The sequence below is a fragment of the Brassica napus genome, chromosome C9, assembly GCF_020379485.1.
Source record: "Brassica napus cultivar Da-Ae chromosome C9, Da-Ae, whole genome shotgun sequence".
Classification (NCBI taxonomy): domain Eukaryota; kingdom Viridiplantae; phylum Streptophyta; class Magnoliopsida; order Brassicales; family Brassicaceae; genus Brassica; species Brassica napus.
Genome location: NC_063452.1, coordinates 55273837 through 55292868, shown reverse-complemented (window position 1 = coordinate 55292868; position 19032 = coordinate 55273837). Strand labels below are relative to the sequence as shown.

General features: G+C 34.3%; 2 long non-coding RNA genes across 2 annotated transcripts; both read right to left on the bottom strand.

Moving 5' to 3' along the window:
• Positions 1–1309: 1309 nt before the first annotated feature.
• On the bottom strand, positions 1310–6190 carry LOC106397688. The gene is made up of 2 exons (XR_001279791.3): positions 2280–6190; positions 1310–1838 (listed from the first exon to the last, which is right to left on the bottom strand). It is a non-coding gene; the product is annotated as an uncharacterized LOC106397688 (long non-coding RNA).
• Positions 6191–15554: 9364 nt separating this feature from the next.
• LOC125593064 lies at positions 15555–17216 on the bottom strand. Its single transcript, XR_007328988.1, has 2 exons — positions 16497–17216; positions 15555–16071 (listed from the first exon to the last, which is right to left on the bottom strand). It is a non-coding gene; the product is annotated as an uncharacterized LOC125593064 (long non-coding RNA).
• Positions 17217–19032: the final 1816 nt, after the last annotated feature.

Below are 19032 nucleotides of genomic sequence, written 5' to 3'. Positions count from 1 at the left end.
TTCCACGGTTGCTTTTCAATTACGGACTACACTTCAAACAATGCAATATAACCCTTACTTTATGAAGATTAGTATGCAAATGCATTCTAATCTAAAATGAACATCTAAAACATGAAAAACATCATTATAGTTTAAATATTAAACGAAGATTCTGGTATATTTATATGTACATGAATCTACGTACACAAATTGTTTAGTATCCACATGTACAAGAATTAGTATGTACACCAGTTAACTTGCGCAAGAATTCACATGTACACCTGATAAATTTGTTAGATATATTTCCAATTTGCAATAATGTGGACGGTAAAAAATAGTCAAGGTGCACACATACTTTTCAATGTCCACATATATAATGTTTCACAAAACATCACATGTACACCGGTTCAATTGTATATTGCACAATCAATGTCTGGTAAGTTTGTTATACACATTTGGTATGTGAAGCTGGACTGTGTACACGATAAAATATAAGTACACTTCAGATATATACATTGTGTTCATTGAATTACATGTACACGGTTTCTCATCTTATGCATTTTCATTTCTTATATTTGCAGTTGATGGAGCAAAATGTGTCAGATGTACCCGAAGGAGAAGGTTAGTGTATGCACCACTGATTATGTTATGTCTCTGCTATGTTTGTTAACATCGAGAAGGAGAAGGTTAGTGTATGCACCACTGTTTTCTTCGATCAAGAGTCTTATGAGGTTGACGCGGTTGTGAGGTTGAACAAGAAAATGCTTCTCACGTCAGACATGTCACTTAAAGTCTCAAACTTTTTTGTGTTTAGATCTTGCTCGACGGATGCAAACAAAATTAAGTTTTTTTGTTATGTTCCTCAGATTGTTGTTCCTTTGGGTTACATGTTCGTTTTGAACATATAGTAGAACATCCTTTCAAATAAAAGAACACCATTTCAAAATGGAATACATGTACATGAATATAATTGTACATGAACATAGGTGTACATGTGGATAGCATAAAACAATGTACAGAAAACACATGAGTACATATGAATAGTAGTTTATTGTACATCATCATGTGAATTTTGTTGGATAACTCGAATGTTGTGATTCTTTTTGGTTAACTAGCTAAAAAACTGGTAGATATATGTCATTATCATTGGTTAAATTTGTGTTGGCTAAATGTACTATACATAGAGAATTACTAAACATAGTGTATGTATAAAAGTATGGCGTACACATGTACAATAGGAGGTATGTAACATATGGACTGTGTTTTTGGTCGACTATATTAAGTCTATATATATATATATATATCAAATGATATTTCTACTCTATGAGAATCTACTAAAAACTCAGATACTTGCAACTCAAAGTTTTTATGTACATACATTTCTATGGTGGTTAAATGACAACAACCCATTAGTTTATTGTGTACATGTAGATAACATTGCATTTTGCCTTGGTTTCATTTACTATTACTCTACAGAATACATGAAACTAAAACAAGCTGGTGAATTCTTTCTATCATTCGGCCAATACGCCACCCTTACCACTGCCTCCATCTTGTGCTAGAGAATTTTGATCCTCGAAACGTTCAATTGCATGTTATCATGTTTACAAACATAAAAGCAAAAGCAAAACACACAAATTAACAAGTGGCATCAAACACACGACAAGTTTATATCTGTTAAATAGAAGAAGAACAGGAAAGAACAAGAATTTGCGGAGACATAAGTTTAGGTAAAGTCAAAGAGGTACACTTTGAAATATGACATACCTTGCTAGGAGGAGCTAATTAACGATTTGCAGATTAAAAGCTTTGCTCAGTTTTTATTCAAAACCCAATCAAACAAGCAGACAAAAATTGTTCTGAAATTCAAGGAGTTTAACACAAATCATATCAATAACTAGAAGATAGCAAGGTATACTAATATTGAATCTACCAATATTTTCACTTTCTGAATGTGAATTTGAGATGTAAGCTTCTTGATTAAATTCACAGGATTACAGCATAAAGCTAAATGAAAAGCAATAACCTTTTATATCAACATATATATTATCAGCTAAATCATCAAAGCTCAACAGAAAGTTGGAAACTTTGATATCGATTAGCATCTATAGATCAGGGGAAACAAGAGAACATAACGACTTTTCTTGGGAAAAGTAACCCACTGATGGAACAACATTGAGATTTCTTTGATGACCCAGAACAAAAAAAAAAGAATCTCAGATCCATCTCACCGATGGAACAACACTGAGATTTTTTTGATGACCCAGAACAAAAAAAAAAGAATCTCAGATCTAACTCACTTGGACTGCGTCACCATTGAGTTGCTTCATGAGGATTTTTATTCATCCTAGCCAGATTGTTACTGGAATTTTCCTATTGGACTACGTGCATCGGAAGACAGAGATACGTTGGCGGCGGCGGCTTGAATTACGAGCTATGACGGTATCTTCCTTCTCGATTTTGGCATGAGCAAATCTCATTTTCTTCCTTTCTTCTCCTTCTGCAAATTTAGTTATTTCTCTAATTTGTTACGGGAGAGAGGGGAGAGGGGAGAATTAACTTAAAAATACAAAATAATATAAACAATTAGACAGTATCTCTAAGTTAGTTCAAACTCTAGCATTTAACTAGACAGTATATAATATATTAAATACTACAAGTTTAGTTAGGTGTTTGGTTTAAAGACGTAACTAGAGGAGTTAGGAAACAAAGAAAACTTAAAAAAAGTGTCCTAGTAGTGAAAAGTGACCTACACTGTAATAAAAAGATGAAATGCGACTCTTGGTGTAATAATTTCCTTTTTTTTTTCTCTCTCTCTCTGGCTTAGAAGAGTAATAAAGTTTTATTACATTACCTGGTCAAAGTTATCGATACGGTAATAACGACATTCGCTTTTTAGTTTAAAAAAGAAAAGTCAAATTGACTGCCGGATAAAATAAAAGAAAGGGGATTGCTTCTTCTTCCTCTCTCTCTATCTATCGTCGTCAATTGTTGAACCAATTATTATAAGCCTAATATGGACTGAGTAATAATTGGATATGCGAATAAAAAAAATTTTATAAGCCCAATGGCTGAATAAAATTTTGATTTTATGTGAAGAGATACGAAGATTTTGGACTCACTTTGCAAGCTAAATGAGTTGAGCAAATTGATTCATTTATTGGTTTTAGACCCATGATGAAAAAGGCTTTTAAGCCTTAAGAGAAAACTTGGCAACCAAGCTAAGCCACCTTGGAGACCAAGTCAAGCCAACTTGGTGGCCAATTCTAGCCAACTTGGTTACCAAGTTTAACTTGCTCGGTGACCAAGGTAAATTCTCTTATAAATACTACATGATCTCTTAAATATACAATTATCTCATTCCACACATTCATCATCTCACTACACACACAAATCCAAGCTTTCTCTCACTAAAAAAAAACTACTCAAGATGAAAGATTATTTAAGATTGTAGGACCGTGGAAATCCTGACTGAAAATTACGAAACAAAAGTATATAAAACGATAATAAAAAACGTTTAAAAAACATAAGAAAATAGACGAAATTCACGGAGTCGAGATTTGATCTCTTTCCTTAACTCAATAAATCGTCTGTAATGTGTGACGGAGACCAAGTCAAGCCAACTTGATTGCCAAGTTTGCCAACTTGGTTACCAAGTTTTCTCTTAAGGCTTAAGCCTTTTTCATCATGGGTCTAAAACCAATAAATTAATCAATTTTCTCAGCTCATTTAGCTTGCAAAGTGAGTCCAAAATCTTCATATCTTTTCACATAAAATCAAAATTTTACTCAGCCATTGGGCATATAAAATTTTTCTATTCACACATCCAATTATTACTCAGCCCATATTAGGCTTATAATAATTGGTTCAACAATCCCACATGAATAGAATTACTCTAAAAACTAGGCTAGATAGACTACGACTGACTCTACAACTAGACATAGACTAGACAGACAGACTTTTCGAGAGTATAAGCGAAAAACTAACTGTATATGATGTAGTAGCATTTTTCAGCTTTGAACTACTCATTGTTAATATCTGTCGGATTTACTTATCAGGTGGTGAACATGATGTCTTGAACCCCCCGAAAGTTTATGTAAACCGAGTCAACAGATATAACACAGCTGCATTTTCTCGTAGAGTTAAGTTCTCTATTGTGTTCATTTTTGCCGTGAACTTTCCTGATTAGTCATGAGTGAACTTGGAGAGTATAGCCTGACCTTCATTATCCTAGAAACGGCTCCATTTCACACTCACTAGGTGATTGCCATGTGCACCTACCATATACACAATAAAGTACCATGTAATACTTTATATACATGTATATGAAGGTCATGGTCTTATCTCATTAAAAGCCAATGCTTAACCTTAAATTTACAGGAGCACATACTATCATCTTGGGATATGGGTAGGTTTCAGTGCTTTTATCAGATTTTGTTTGATTTAGTTGTCCCTTTGAACCAACTTCTTGGGATCTCCAGTCACGTTGGTAGGGTTTCCATCAAACATCCTTTAATAGAGGCAATAAACACATCCCCCTTCAATGATTTTAATACTTAATCTCATGCTAAACCTTTGGTAAATAATCCATAAGGTTGTCAGCTGACGTTTTGAGATCACAGTTTCTAATGGTTTTACGCAGTCTTATGTGATGCGACTTACCATTATAGAGAGTATCCAGCTCCTGAGCTATAGCTCATTGACTAAGCGTAGCTGGAGTGGTTTCTCCAACATTGGAATACCTTCCAAAATTATAAAGCCATTCTGCTTCTTCATCTTTTTGACTAAAGCAATGAACTCAGATTACTTTCGAATCTGGCCAATAATATTTACTTGGGAGATTTCCAAGATATCACTGCACCTCCAAGTGTAAAGACATATCCACTCATAGATTTTGAGTTCTTAGATTCAGATATACAGTTTGCATCACTTTATCCTTCTAAGACTCTTGGTTCTTGGACCAATTATTATAAGCTTAACACTGGCTGGGTAATAATTGGATATGTGAATAGAAAAATTTTATAAGCCCAATGGCTGAATAAAATTATGTTGTTATGTGAAGAGATATGGAGATTTTGGACTCACTTTGCAAGCTAAATGAGCTGAGCAAATTGATTCATTTGTTGGTTTTGGACCATGATAAAAAATGCTTAAGCCTTAAGAAAAAAACTTGGCAATCAAGTTAGCAAACTTGGTGACCAAGCTAAGCCACCTTGGTGACCAAGTCAAGTCAACTTGGTGGCCAAGTCAAATCAACTTGGTTACCAAGTTTAACTTGCTTGGTGACCAAGCTAAATTTTCTTATAAATACTAATCTCTTCATAATCTAAGTAACAAATATTTCATTCCATCACATTGATCTCTCTCTCTTCTCACTTTCCCTCACTAGAAAAGAAAAAAAAATACTCTTTAGATTTTTCTTTTTTAGAGTAAGTGTCTCGAGAGTATATCGTAGTAGTTAGTTAGTAGATTCTATTTCGGGTGTTGTGAAACAGTCTCATCACGGTTGTATCCTGGGATTAAAAAATCGCATAAAAAACCGTTACACATTACGGACGATTTATTGAGTTAAGGAAATAGATCAAATCTCGACTCCGTGAATTCGTCTATTTCCTTACGATTTCTTAAACGTTGTAAGTCTTTATATTATCGTTTATATGCCTTTTGTTTCGTAATTTTCAATCAGGATTTTCGCGGTCCTACAATCTTAACTCAATAAATCTGCTTCCTGCTTGTCGCTTGAATCGGATTGAATATTGCGAACAATATTTTTAAAACGATTTTATAAAACCTTTTTAAATCGATCTGAAATGGTTCTATGAACGCTCTTTAGCTTTCTCTATAACGTTTTGGAATAAAAAGACGAATAATATTTAGAAAATGATTTACGCAACATTCTCTGAAAGGCTCGCGATCTCATTTTCTAAAGAAAAATAGCGTTTAAGAAGGCCGTTTGGCGAATTCTGAAAAACGACTATTAGAAAAGTTCAAGAATGTTTTTGTGCGATTCTGAGAACAACTATTAAAAGTTCAAGAACGTTTTAATGCGATTCTGAGGACAAATATTAAATGTTCAAGAACGCTTTAAAATGATTCTAAGGACGAATATTAGAAGTTCAAGAACGTCGACTAGGGGATTCTAGGACAATCATTAGCAATGACTAATGGGGTAAATGGTAGTTCATACAGTGAGGAGACAACCCTAACTGGGAATGGTCTTACACTTGGAACGTAGCCTACACAAGTTTTGGTTGTACTGATCAACATAAGCAGACTTTACCCCGATATGTTTAGTAGGACTGAACTTTGAAATCATGGATAAATCTGAAAGATTGTGTCCAAATAATTACAAAATATTTCTTTTGAATATATCTAAATCTAAGGATTAAAGATTGCATTCAAATGATTATGGAATATTTTCTTAAGACCAGTGAGACGACAACCCTAATTGAGAATGGTCATCCACTTGGATCATCTTCATGTGAAGATTTGTCTATGCCTAGTAAAACCACTATATAAGTCTATAGTGAGTTGAATACTTTCATGGAACGTTGAGTTTCCTAATGGACAACTCAAGGCATAAAACATACGCTCAAAAAATTTTGCAATGACAAAATTTCTTTTGATAAATTATATGTTTATCATATATTAGTCAAAGAGCTGTGATTCTTTATGCATGAGAGAACGACTGCATGTATATCAATTAATTTCATATACTAGGTCTATAGATAAATTGAAAATTTTGAATAAAATCTCTCTCTCACAAGCAAAGGCTACGAGCCATAAAAATAGACCTTCACGTAAGTCAAATATGCAAATCACAAAACATATGGTATTCACAATTGTGAACATAAAACGAAAGTGATTGAGCAAAAGAACTAAGAAAGCCTAATGTTCATATGAAATTATACATTAATTTCAGAACGCAACTTGCTTAAAAGAAGTTCAATAGATAATTTCAAAAAGATGACACACATCGTAGCAAGGCTGTCGAATGTTGTAGCAATATTGTTTTGCATAGAGATAATGTGAAATTTCAAACCAATTTGATAAAAACTAACACATGAAGTGTAGTTTTGGGTCAATGTTCCATAACATAATGAAGTTGCGGAACAAAAGTTCTAAACTATTAACGGATGAATGCAAGCATGCATGATCCTGAATTAACTCAGGAAATGTGAGGGGATCGTTGCTTACCACATTCAAACATTGGCAAAAAGCCATGTACTTTGAAAAGGTTATGTAAATTCATACAAATACTTCAAAGTGTGGGGGTGCTTAGCAAAAGTCGTTGTACTAACTCCAAAAATGTGGAGGTGCTTAGCAAAAGTAATAGTACTACCTCCTATAAATATTCCATTGTCGGAGAAACCATTTCAGCTCTACGCTTAGTCAATCGACTATAGCTCGGGAATTGGATATTCTCTATAATGGTAAGCCTCATCATATAAGACGACATAAAACCATTAGAAACTGTGATCTCAAAACGTCAGCTGACAATCTTATGGATTATTTACCAAAGGTTTAACATGAGATTAAGTATTAAAATCATTGACGGGGATGGGTTTATTGCCTATTATTAAAAGATTTTTGATGGAAACCGTACTAACGTGACTAGAGATCCCAAGAAGTTGGTTCAAAGGGACAACTAAATCAAACAAAATCCGATAAAAGCACTGAAACCTACCCATATCCCAAGATGATAACAGTGCTCCTGTAAGGATAAGGTTAAGCATTGGCTTTTAATGAGATAAGACTATGACCTTCATATACATGTATATAAAGTATTACAGGGTACTTTATTGTGTATATGGTAGGTGCACATGGCAATCACCTAGTGAGTGTGAAATGAGGTCGTTTCTAGGAGAATGAATTTCAGGCTATACTCTCCAAGTTCACTCATGACTAACCAGACAAGTTCACGGCCAAAATGAACACAATAGAGAACTTAACTCTACGAGAAAAGCCAGTTGTGTTATATCTGCTGATTCGGTTTACATAAACTTTGGGGGGGGGGGGGTTTAAGACATCATGTTCACCACCTGAAAAGTAAATTCGGCAGATACTAACAATGAGTAGTTCAAAGCTGAAAAATGCTACTACAGTTAGTTTTTCGCTTATACTCTCGGAAAGTCCGTCTGTCTAGTCTAGTGTTAGGTCTAGTTGTAGAGTCGGTCATAGTCTATCTAGTTTAGTGTTTAGAGTAATTTCTATTCATGTGAGGGATTGTTGGACCAATTATTATAAGCTTAACATTGGATGAGTAATAATTGGATATGTGAATAGAAAATTTTTATAAGCCCAATGGCTGAGTAAAATTATGTTGTTATGCTTATTGCTTGAATCGGATTGAATATTGCGAACAATATTTTTAAAACGATTTTATAAAAAAGTTTTACAAAAACGTTTTTTAAATCAATCTGAAACGGTTCTAAGAACGCTCTTTAGCTATTCTTTAGAACGTTTTGGAATAAAAAGACGAATCATATTTAGAAAATGATTTATGCGACATTCTCTGAAAGGCTCGCGATCTCATTTTTTAAAGAAAAATAGCGTTTAAGAAGGCCTTTTGGCGAATTCTGAAAAACGACTATTAAAAAGTTTAAGAACGCTTTTGTGCAATTCTGAGAACAATTATTAAAAGTTCAAGAATGCTTTTTTGCGATTCTGAGAACAACTATTAAAAGTTCAAGAACGTTTTTTAGCGATTCCAAGAATGATTATTATCGTTTAAGAATGCTTTACACGACTTCTGAGAACGCTTATTTGAATTGAGTTCTCAATAATTACTACCCCTTGTATTTTGTGAACATATTCAATAATGACTATTGATGTCAATGATTTCAAGTCAATAAATGGGTTACTTAGTTTAAACTCATAAGATAAGTCTTGTAAAATATGGACAAATCTTAAAAGATTGAGTTCAATATAATTTTGAATAAATCTTTGAAGATTAAATTCATAATATTTTTTGGATAAATATTATAAGACAAAGCTTCTTAATACCTTTGGATAAATCTAAATTTAATGATTGGGTCCAAATATCTATAATGGATAAATCCAAATATTAAGATTGTGTCCATATAGATAAATATATATATAAAGATTGTGTCTAAATAATTATAAAATATTTATTTTTTGAATAAATCAAATCTATATTTAGATTGTGTTCAAATATTTTCTTTTGAATAAATCTAAATTTAAAGATGAAAGATTATGTTCAAATAATCATGAAATGTTTTATTATACAAATATAACCAGTGAGACGACAAACCTATTGGAAATGGTCATCCACTTGGATCGTCTTCATGTGAAGATTTATCTATGCCTAGTAAAACCACTATATAAGTCTATAGTGAGTTGAATACTTTCATGGAACTTTGAGTTTCCTTATAGACAAATCAAGGCATAGAACATACGCTCAAAGAATTTTGCAATGACAAAATTTCTTTTGATGAATTATATGTTTATCATATATTAGTCAAAGAGCTGTGATTCTTTATGCATGAGAGAACGGCTGCATGTATATCAATTAATTTGATATACTAGGTCTATAGATAAATTGGAAATTTTCAGTAAAATCTATCTCTCACAAGCAAAGGCTACGAGCCATAAAAAAATAACTTTCAAATAAGTTAAATATGCAAATCACAAAACATATGATATTCACAATTGTGAACATAAAACGAAAGTGATTGAGCAAAAGAACTAAGAAAGCCAAATGTTCATATGAAATTATACATTAATTTCAGAAAGCAACTTGCTTAAAAGAAGTTTAATAGATAATTTCAAAAAGCTGACACACATCATAGCAAGGCTGGCGAATGTTGTAGCAATATTGGTTTATATAGAGATAATGTGAAATCTCAAACCAATTTGTTAAAAACTAACACACGAAGTGTAGTTTTGGGCCAATGTTCCATAACATAATGAAGTTGCGGAACAAAAGTTCTAAACTCTTAAAGGATGAATGCAAGCATGCATGATCCTGAATTAACTCAGGAAATGTGGGGGGAGCATTGCTTACCACAATCAAACATTTGCAAAGGCCATGTACTTTGAATAGGTAATGTATATTCATACAAATACCTCAAAGTGTGGGGGTGCTTGGCAAAAGTAGTTGCACTAACTCCTAACAATGTGGAGGTGATTAGCAAAAGTCATAGCACTACCTCCTAAAAAGGTTTAAATTGGACTAAAAACCGTGAATTGCATATTCATCGGTTATGCACACAACAACAGTGCTTATAGGCTTCTGGTTCATAAATCAGATATACCGGATATCCATGTTAATACAACATGGAGTCAAGGAATACATCGTTCTTTGAACTGATAATTCAATGTAAGGCTAAACAATGTCCTAAACACACTCGTACAAAGAGATGCGATTACCTCCACAGTTGAGGCAAGCACTTCTGGAACTTCTTTAACTGAAGCAGAAGATGTTGAAGACAAACCTAGACGAAGCAAGAGAGCTCGCAAGGAAAAGTCTTTTGGTGAAGATTTCATGATGGTATTTCTTGCTGAGAATGAGCTGAAATCTTACGCTGAAGCCATGTCTACACCTGATGCACCTTGTTTGAAAGAAGCACTCAATAGTAAAATGGATTCTATAATGTAGAACCATACCTACGAAATAACAGAGTTATCTCAAGGGTTCAACACTGGGTGCAGATGGCTACTTAAAACCAAGTTGAAACTTGATTGCTCAATTCATAAGTGCAAGGCCAAACTTGTGGTGCAAACAAACATACAAAAAAAACGGTCTAGAATTCTTTGGCATCTATTCTCTAGTGATGAGAATAACTTCAGTCATGATAATGATTGTAATTGCAGCATCAAGATACTTGGAAATCCATCAAATGGATGTTAAATCTGCATTTCTAAAAGAAGATTTAGAAAATGAGATATACATGAAACAACCTGAAAGATTTGAGATCTAGGGTTAAGACACAAAGTCTATCGACTTGGGTGAAGTTATTGTATAAGCTCGCGAAAGCTTCGAAAACAATGACATGAAAAGTTTGACAATGTTATAATGTCAAATGAATTAAGCATCAATGAATGTGATAATGCATATACTTCAAATGTACTCGTCGTGGGTATATTATGTTGTGTTTGTACGTTGATGACATGCTCATCATCGGCAGTAATAAAGATATCATCCAACAAATCAAGAACATGCTTCATAGTCAATTTGACATGAAAGACATGGGTCTTGGGGATGTTATTCTCAGCATTAAGATCACGAAGACTCCTGACGAGATAATTTTATCTTAGGATCATTATGCTGAAAAAAAAATACTTGAGAAGTTTAAAAACTACTCAAGAAGAATTGCAAAAATCTCCACTAGACACTCAACTACACTTAATTAAGAACGTAGATGAGTCAATGTCGTAAGTGGAGTATGCAAGGGTCATTGGAAGTCTAATGTACTTATCCAATTGTATAGGACCCGATTTAGCGCATGCAATCAACGTATTAAGTCGCTACATAAATAATCCAAGTCATATACATTAGAAAGCCATAACAAGGGTATTAAAGTATTTGTGATACACCATAAGTTATAGGCTGCTCTACAGTAAAGAACCAAGAGTCTTAGAAGGATAAAGTGATGCAAACTGTATATCCGAATCTAAGAATTCAAAATCCATGAGTGGATATGTCTTTACACTTGGAGGTGCAGTGATATCTTGGAAATCTCCCAAATAAATATTATTGGCCAGATTCGAAAGTAATCTGAGTTCATTGCTTTAGTCAAAAAGCTGAAGAAGCAGAATGACTTTATAATTTTGGAAGGTATTCCAATGTTGGAGAAACCACTCCAGCTACGCTTAGTCAACCAGCTATAGCTCAGGAGCTGGATACTCTCTATAATGGTAAGTCGCATCACATAAGACGGCGTAAAACCATTAGAAACTGTGATATCAAAATGTCAGCTGACAACCTTATGGATTATTTACCAAAGGTTTAGCATGAGATTAAGTATTAAAATCATTGAAGGGGATGGGTTTATTGCCTATTATTAAAGGATGTTTGATGGAAACCCTACTAACGTGACTGGAGATCCCAAGAAGTTGGTTCAAAGGGATAACTAAATCAAACAAAATCTGATAAAAGCACTGAAACCTACCCATATCCAAAGATGATAATCAGTGCTCCTGTAAATTTAAGGTTAAGCATTGATTTTTAATGAGATAAGACCATGACCTTCATATACATGTATATAAAGTATTACAGGGTACTTTATTGTGTATATGGTAGGTGCACATGGCAATCACCTAGTGAGTGTGAAATGGGGCCGTTTCTAGGAGAATGAAGTTCAGGCTATACTCTCCAAGTTCACTCATGACTAACCAGGCAAGTTCACGGCCAAAATGAACACAATAGAGAACTTAACTCTACGAGAAAACGCAGATGTGTTATATCTGTTGACTCGGTTTACATAAACTTTCGGGGGGGGGGGGTTCAAGACATCATGTTCACCACCTGATAAGTAAATAAATCCGACAGATATTAACAATGAGTAGTTCAAAGCTGGAAAGCGCTACTACATCATATACAATTAGTTTTTCGCTTATACTCTCGAAAATTCTGTCTGTCTAGTCTAGGTCTAGTTGTAGAGTCAGTCGTAGTCTATCTAGCCTAGTTTTTAGAGTAATTCTATTCATGTGGGGGATTGTTGAACCAATTATTATAAGCCTTATATGGGCTGAGTAATAATTGGATGTGTGAATACAAAAATTTTATAAGCCCAATGGCTGAGTAAAAATTTGATTTTATGTGAAGAGATATGAAGATTTTGGACTCATTTTGCAAGCTAAATGAGCTGAGTATATTGATTCAATTATTGGTTTTAGACCCACGATGAAAAAGGCTTAAGCCTTAAGAGAAAACTTGGCAACCAAGTTAGCAAACTTGACAACCAAAGCTAAGCCACCTTGGAGACCAAGTCAAGCCAACTTGGTTACCAAGTTTAACTTGCTTGGTGACCAAGGTAAATTCTCTTATAAATACTGCATGATCTCTTCATAATCAAAATATACAATTATCTCATTCCACACATTCATCATCTCACTACACACACAAATCCAAGCTTTCTCTCACTAAAAAAAAATACTCTTTAGATTTTTCTTCTTTTTAAAAGTAAGTGTCTCGAGAGTATATCGTAGTAGTTAAGTTCGTAGATTCTGTTTTGGGTGTTGCGAAACAGTTTCATCACGGTTGTATCCTGGGATTCAAAAATCGCATAAAACCGTCACACATTACGGGCGATTTATTGAGTTAAGGAAAGAGATCAAATCTCGACTCCGTGAATTTTGTCTATTTCCTTATGTTTTTTAAACGTTTTTATTATCGTTTTATATACTTTTGTTTCGTAATTTTCAATCAGGATTTCCGCGGTCCTACAGTCTTCACCGAAATCCCTAATAAAGTTATGCTTACCAGTGTCAAAGCTCAGGAGCCGAACCTTACGTTGGTCTAGAATTCGACACCAGCAGAGGAAGCTCGTGAGTTCTACTACAACGCTTACTCATCACAAGTCAGGACTGGTCAGTTGTATTGTATAGCTGAAGAACAGATGCAACGCTTTCATTCTGTGTGCAGAGACGTGGTGATACAGGGGAAATGGGCTCTTGACTAGATTTCGAAAGAGCTTAACCATGAGCCTGCTTGGTGGTGATTGGTGAAGCTCACGTTGAGGAGAGAAGGACGACTCCACTAGGTGTAACGGTTAATCAGCATAGACCCAAGATGAAAGTTGTTGATGAGTCTTATAGAGAACAACAACACTCCTGTCCTGTCCATCTTCTTTCATACTTTTTAAAGGCCAAGTGAGTAATGATCACCACCCTAAGGCGGTTTCTTATCAGTCTGTTCAAACAATGCGGTTATCAGTCAAATAGCACATGATTGTGTCGACACTACTGTTAGTCTTCTGGATTTGCTGCATCTTTTCAAGAGCCATGGATTAGCTAAAAGGGAAGCAAATCTTCCATCGAAAGAACCGGATGTAGTGCCTGTATCTTTTAGTCACGAGGTGAAGACTGTTGTTATACGGACCATCTGGGATCAGGAAAGATCGCAAGGGGTTGTGGTACGCCGTGATTTAGACCGATCGAGTACAAACCAGTTCAGCTTCTGTAGACCGCTCCCTCAGCTGATGGATGCTCTCATGGAGGAAGTAAACTCGTGTCATGATGTAAAATTAGTAGTGATACTGTTGGGAAAGAAGTGCAGTGCACTGCTGAATCTGGCAAAACTTCCACAAAGCTAAGAAGCAGATAATAACCAAGAAATCACAGCACCAAGCTTCTTGCCACAAGACAATAGCATGGGAAACAGAGTCGCAGCAGAAATATGGTAGCCTTCAAACACTTTCTGTTGGCAAAGATAGTGAGACCAAGAAAGAAAGACAAAAGGAAAATAAGAAGGAGAAGAAGAAAACTGGAATTTGACTTTGTTAGGTTATATATGTACTTAAAACAAATGTTGCAGGTAGGGGTGGACATTTTACCCGATACCCGAACCCGTATCCGAACCCGACCCGAAAAACCCGAACCGAAATAGCAAAATACCTGAATGGTTATTGATATAGGAGATATTGGATATCCGAAAATAACCGAATATATATATACTTACCCTTATATTTTTTTGTTTACATCACTTATTTTATTTAAAATATTTATATTGATGTTACACATACTTTAAGATCATATAATATACATATAATTACGGAAAAAATGATTTGTCACTCAATTAAAATGCATGTCAAGTTTTTTTGGCTACATATACCACTTATGCACCAAAATTAGCAATCTACCATTTTTGCTGATTAATCCAATAAGCTCTGTAGCTTATTTGCATGGTCTTCCTAAAATACCCTCACCATTTGCCACGTTAGGAGAGAGAGTGATGATAAAAGTATGGGAAAATATTTTAGGAAATCTTCAAGTACGATATGGTGGAGAGCTAAAGCTAGTTTAAGTATGTAATAGGTTACTGTTAAGTCACATGTTAAATTTCTCTCCATGTAAATCGATGGAGAAAATCTCCAAAATTGACACGAAATCAGCAATAAATTTGGTTTGCTATAATTTGTTTATGCGTTAACAAAATGTGTTATCACGTACGTATTAGCGCCTACAATTTATTGAGCTACGTAGACTTATTAGGCGTTAAACTTAAGTTAAGGTGTACATAGGCATATTGGACTTAATAGGCACAATATCTTGTTATAATATAACACTTTAAAGTAGACGTTACACATTTTGGAACATCTAAATTTGAGAGGGTATCTATTTCAATTAGGGATTATTGAAACTTGTGAATATTAGTAAGATATTTGTTAGCAGTTAACAATTATAATGTCATATATAAAAAGTGACTATAGCAATTACAAGTAATTTTAGCTGGGCAAAAAACATTTGGTGCTAACGGCTAAAAGAATCAAACATGTATGTATACTAATTGTTAGCTGGTACATCACAACCTTACCATGCTAATATAAAATGTTGACATATAAATTTGAGAGAGTAAAGATTTCAGATTAGGGATTATTGAAACTTGTGAATATTTGTAAGATATTTATTAGCAGTTAACAATAATAATGTCATATATAAAAGTGTCTATAGCAGTTACTAGTAAACTTAGCTGAAATAAAAACATTTGGTACTAGCGACTAACATCATCATAGTGTTACTAACACAAATAACTGTGTAGATTAGAAAATAATGAATATTAAAGAATGCCAGTAAAATATGTGTTCGTAGTTAACAAAATTGTCAACTTTCTGATTCACAAGGCCAGCCACAAGGTTGGCCAGATGGTGAGTGCATAGGATGCGTCAGTATAAGTTGGCAGTCTCTTTCCTTCTTTTCAGATCAACTGCTGTGAGCCCCCCCCCCCCCCCCCCCCCCCCCCACACACACAAACATCGCTTTCTCGAAGATAAGTCTTTCCTCGCTAAGGTGAACCATGCTGTCGACGTCGTCCTTGACCTCATTATCCCATCCAAAATCGGCTTCACTTGGCGTTGCATCATCTGGAAATAAACCTCAGCCTAACACATAATGGGGTTAAGTGAAAAGCTGCAAGAAAACATATCTAATTAAATTAGTAAACGAAATTAAAAGTGTTAGGGGCTACAAAAAATTAGTAAAACGAAACTAAAAATATTAGTGACTAATGTATATAATAGCTTCATACATTTGATGAAAAAATTTACTAGCAAATCTTAGAGGTTAATAAAACCAATTAACTAGTAGTTTAGGGAATACATCATTGAGCAATGTCCTCATTCAAAATTATGAGTATGAGTCTATTATAGGATATCTTTAAAGATATATTTAACCCCTAGCATATAGTTTAGCATGTAACTTATCAAAAATACTTTATCTCCCCGAACATACAGTTAAATATATGAGTTATATGCCATGGTTACTATAATGCACCTACCAATCTTTAAGGTGAACAAAGGAATCATGAACCACTTTTAACAGCTTATAGGCAATACCTGACATTCCAGATCAAACTCACGGACTTCTACATATAATTGGATTTGATGGATTCTTCCACATATGGGTTCAAACGCTTCAAGAATAGTTTTGATTCTTCTGGATTTGTGATATGTGTTTATTCTATCACCTATGGGTTCTTCACCTGTTGTGAACATGCGGTCAAAACGCTGCATCTCTTCCATCTACAAACAAAAGCAATTTGATTGAGTAAACATAAATTTGGTTTCATAAATACATATATATGCTAAACAAACTGCGTAAATCTTTCAAATCGATTATGAAATTAATGATGTAGAAATCTCAGATTATGAGTCATTTCTTGATGAAGGTCGTTGCAATCGGAAGTGAAAATATTATAAGAAGAGAGAGATGAGCTCATAGGTAGGTGTGTCTAAGAAAGATGAGTTCATAGTGAAATGGTTGGATAATTAATGATAGTTGTGTATGAGATGTGTGATAATATCTCTGACAGTAAATCTAAGCTAGGATTATGTAGACAAATTTAGAGGTAGGGTTATTATCGTATTAAAAGAAAGTGCACGGTAGCGGAAATAGAGATCGGCTATTTTGCTAATTTCAACCATTTTGGTGTATAGGAAGCCTAAATTCTCTAAAAAAAAGTTACATTCGAAATTTCAAAACAATAGCCAAATTAATGTTTATTTATTTTTGAAATGTTATCTCCAAATCTATCAATCATTCAATCTATTAAAAAATAAAAAGTCAGTTAAGTGAAATCTATATTTTTAAATAGAATAAACCTAAAAATAAAAATTTTAATTTTTTTTCTTTCAAATTCTCGATATCCGAACCCGACCCGAAATAACCGAACTCGAACTAAAAATACCCGAACCCGACCCGAAATATAGAAATAACCGAACGGGTTCTATACCCCTATACTGAAATACCCGAAAATCCGAAATACCCGATCCGAATCCGAACGGGTATTCGAATTCCCATCCCTAGTTGCAGGTAATTAGTTTTCACACTGGTCCATTAGTGATTAAAGTAAATGCGCACATGAAACTCATGTGGAGAGGGTTTCTAACTCTGGCGTGCAACCAAATGGTACAGAGAGGGAGAGACTATGTTTCAAAAAAAAAAAAGAGACGCTTATTCTTTTTAGTGTGAAATTTCATTATTAACACGTAAATTGTAGATATTTTTCTTTTTGTTGTTAGGCAAACTGTAGATATTTTTCTTTTTGTGTACATTATATAGTGTACACATCAAATAACTTCAAAATAAACATTTTCATATGCATTTGCATACAAATCTTCAAAAAGTTGGGATTATATTGCACATTTAGAAAAATCTGTAATTTTTAGGACTAAATTGTAAATAGTTAAAAGCTAAAGGACCAATCTTGCAAATACAAGAACCTTGGTTTAGGAATAGGTCCCGTCGAGGTTTGAGAGACCCCTGGTTTGGTTCGCCGACGGTTGGCAAGGAGGAGAGGGCACAGAGGAAAGCACAATGGAGCTTGACGAGCCACCGAATTGAAGACGTTGAAGAAGACGAGAAGTTGAGAAAGACGAGACGCGACGGCGCGAGAGTGACCACCTGGTGACGATGGATTGTAGACTCGCCGCAAAGTAAGAGATCGGAAACAAAGTCGGAGACTGAGCCGGCGGCGGTGCTTGTCGTAGGATGAATGTCAAGGTGGAGAATAAGAAGATCGAAGTAGAGAAGAAGAAAGTTGTGCTCCAAAATAAGATTATTATCAAGTTTAGTCATCTTTCAGGTCCATCAATAATAAAAAACTCGTTGTGTTCCAAAGAAAAAAAATAATTAACATGGTAGGATCACTTAGTTAGATAAATGAATTTAGTTATAATGGTTTGGTTTCTAGTTACAAAAAACTACCTCACTGGCAGAAATTGCCTTAACGTGTAAATAAAATTTGGAAACTGACCTAGAACTTAAATGACTCAAAAAAAATATTGAGCAGCAACTGAACTCCACCCAAAATAAAAACAGTTGAATATTGGGTTAACGCATTTGTAAGCCGTATATATATTGCTGATATATGATGACGTGTATTATCTATATTTCTTATGCTAACGCATTTCTTATCCTAAACCTTTTTCCAGAGCTACCATCAACGTTATAAAATATCACTAATTTTTAGTGAAATATTACAACTTTTTTAGAATTCGTCTAATCTTAACCTAAACTAATTTAGATTTTCTTTTCTCGACAAATCTAACTACAAGGTAGTGGTCTAATGATAGACGAACTTTGGAATTGCTAATTAACACGAATGCAAAAGTACCCATTACAGTTTACTTTGAGTCCATGCGAATATGAAGCTATTTTACGGGCCATTTAAAAACAATTGAAATAATAATACTATTGAACCAGTGTCGCGGCGTGACAAACACGATCTTCGTAAGCTAGCAAGATCGCGTGCAAGTGATCAATCGGAAAATGATGTCATCAGTGTGACGTGAACATATGATCCAATGTTAAAAAGGTGATGCTCTTTTGACGAAGACATACATGATTGTTAAAAACATTTCATTATTATTC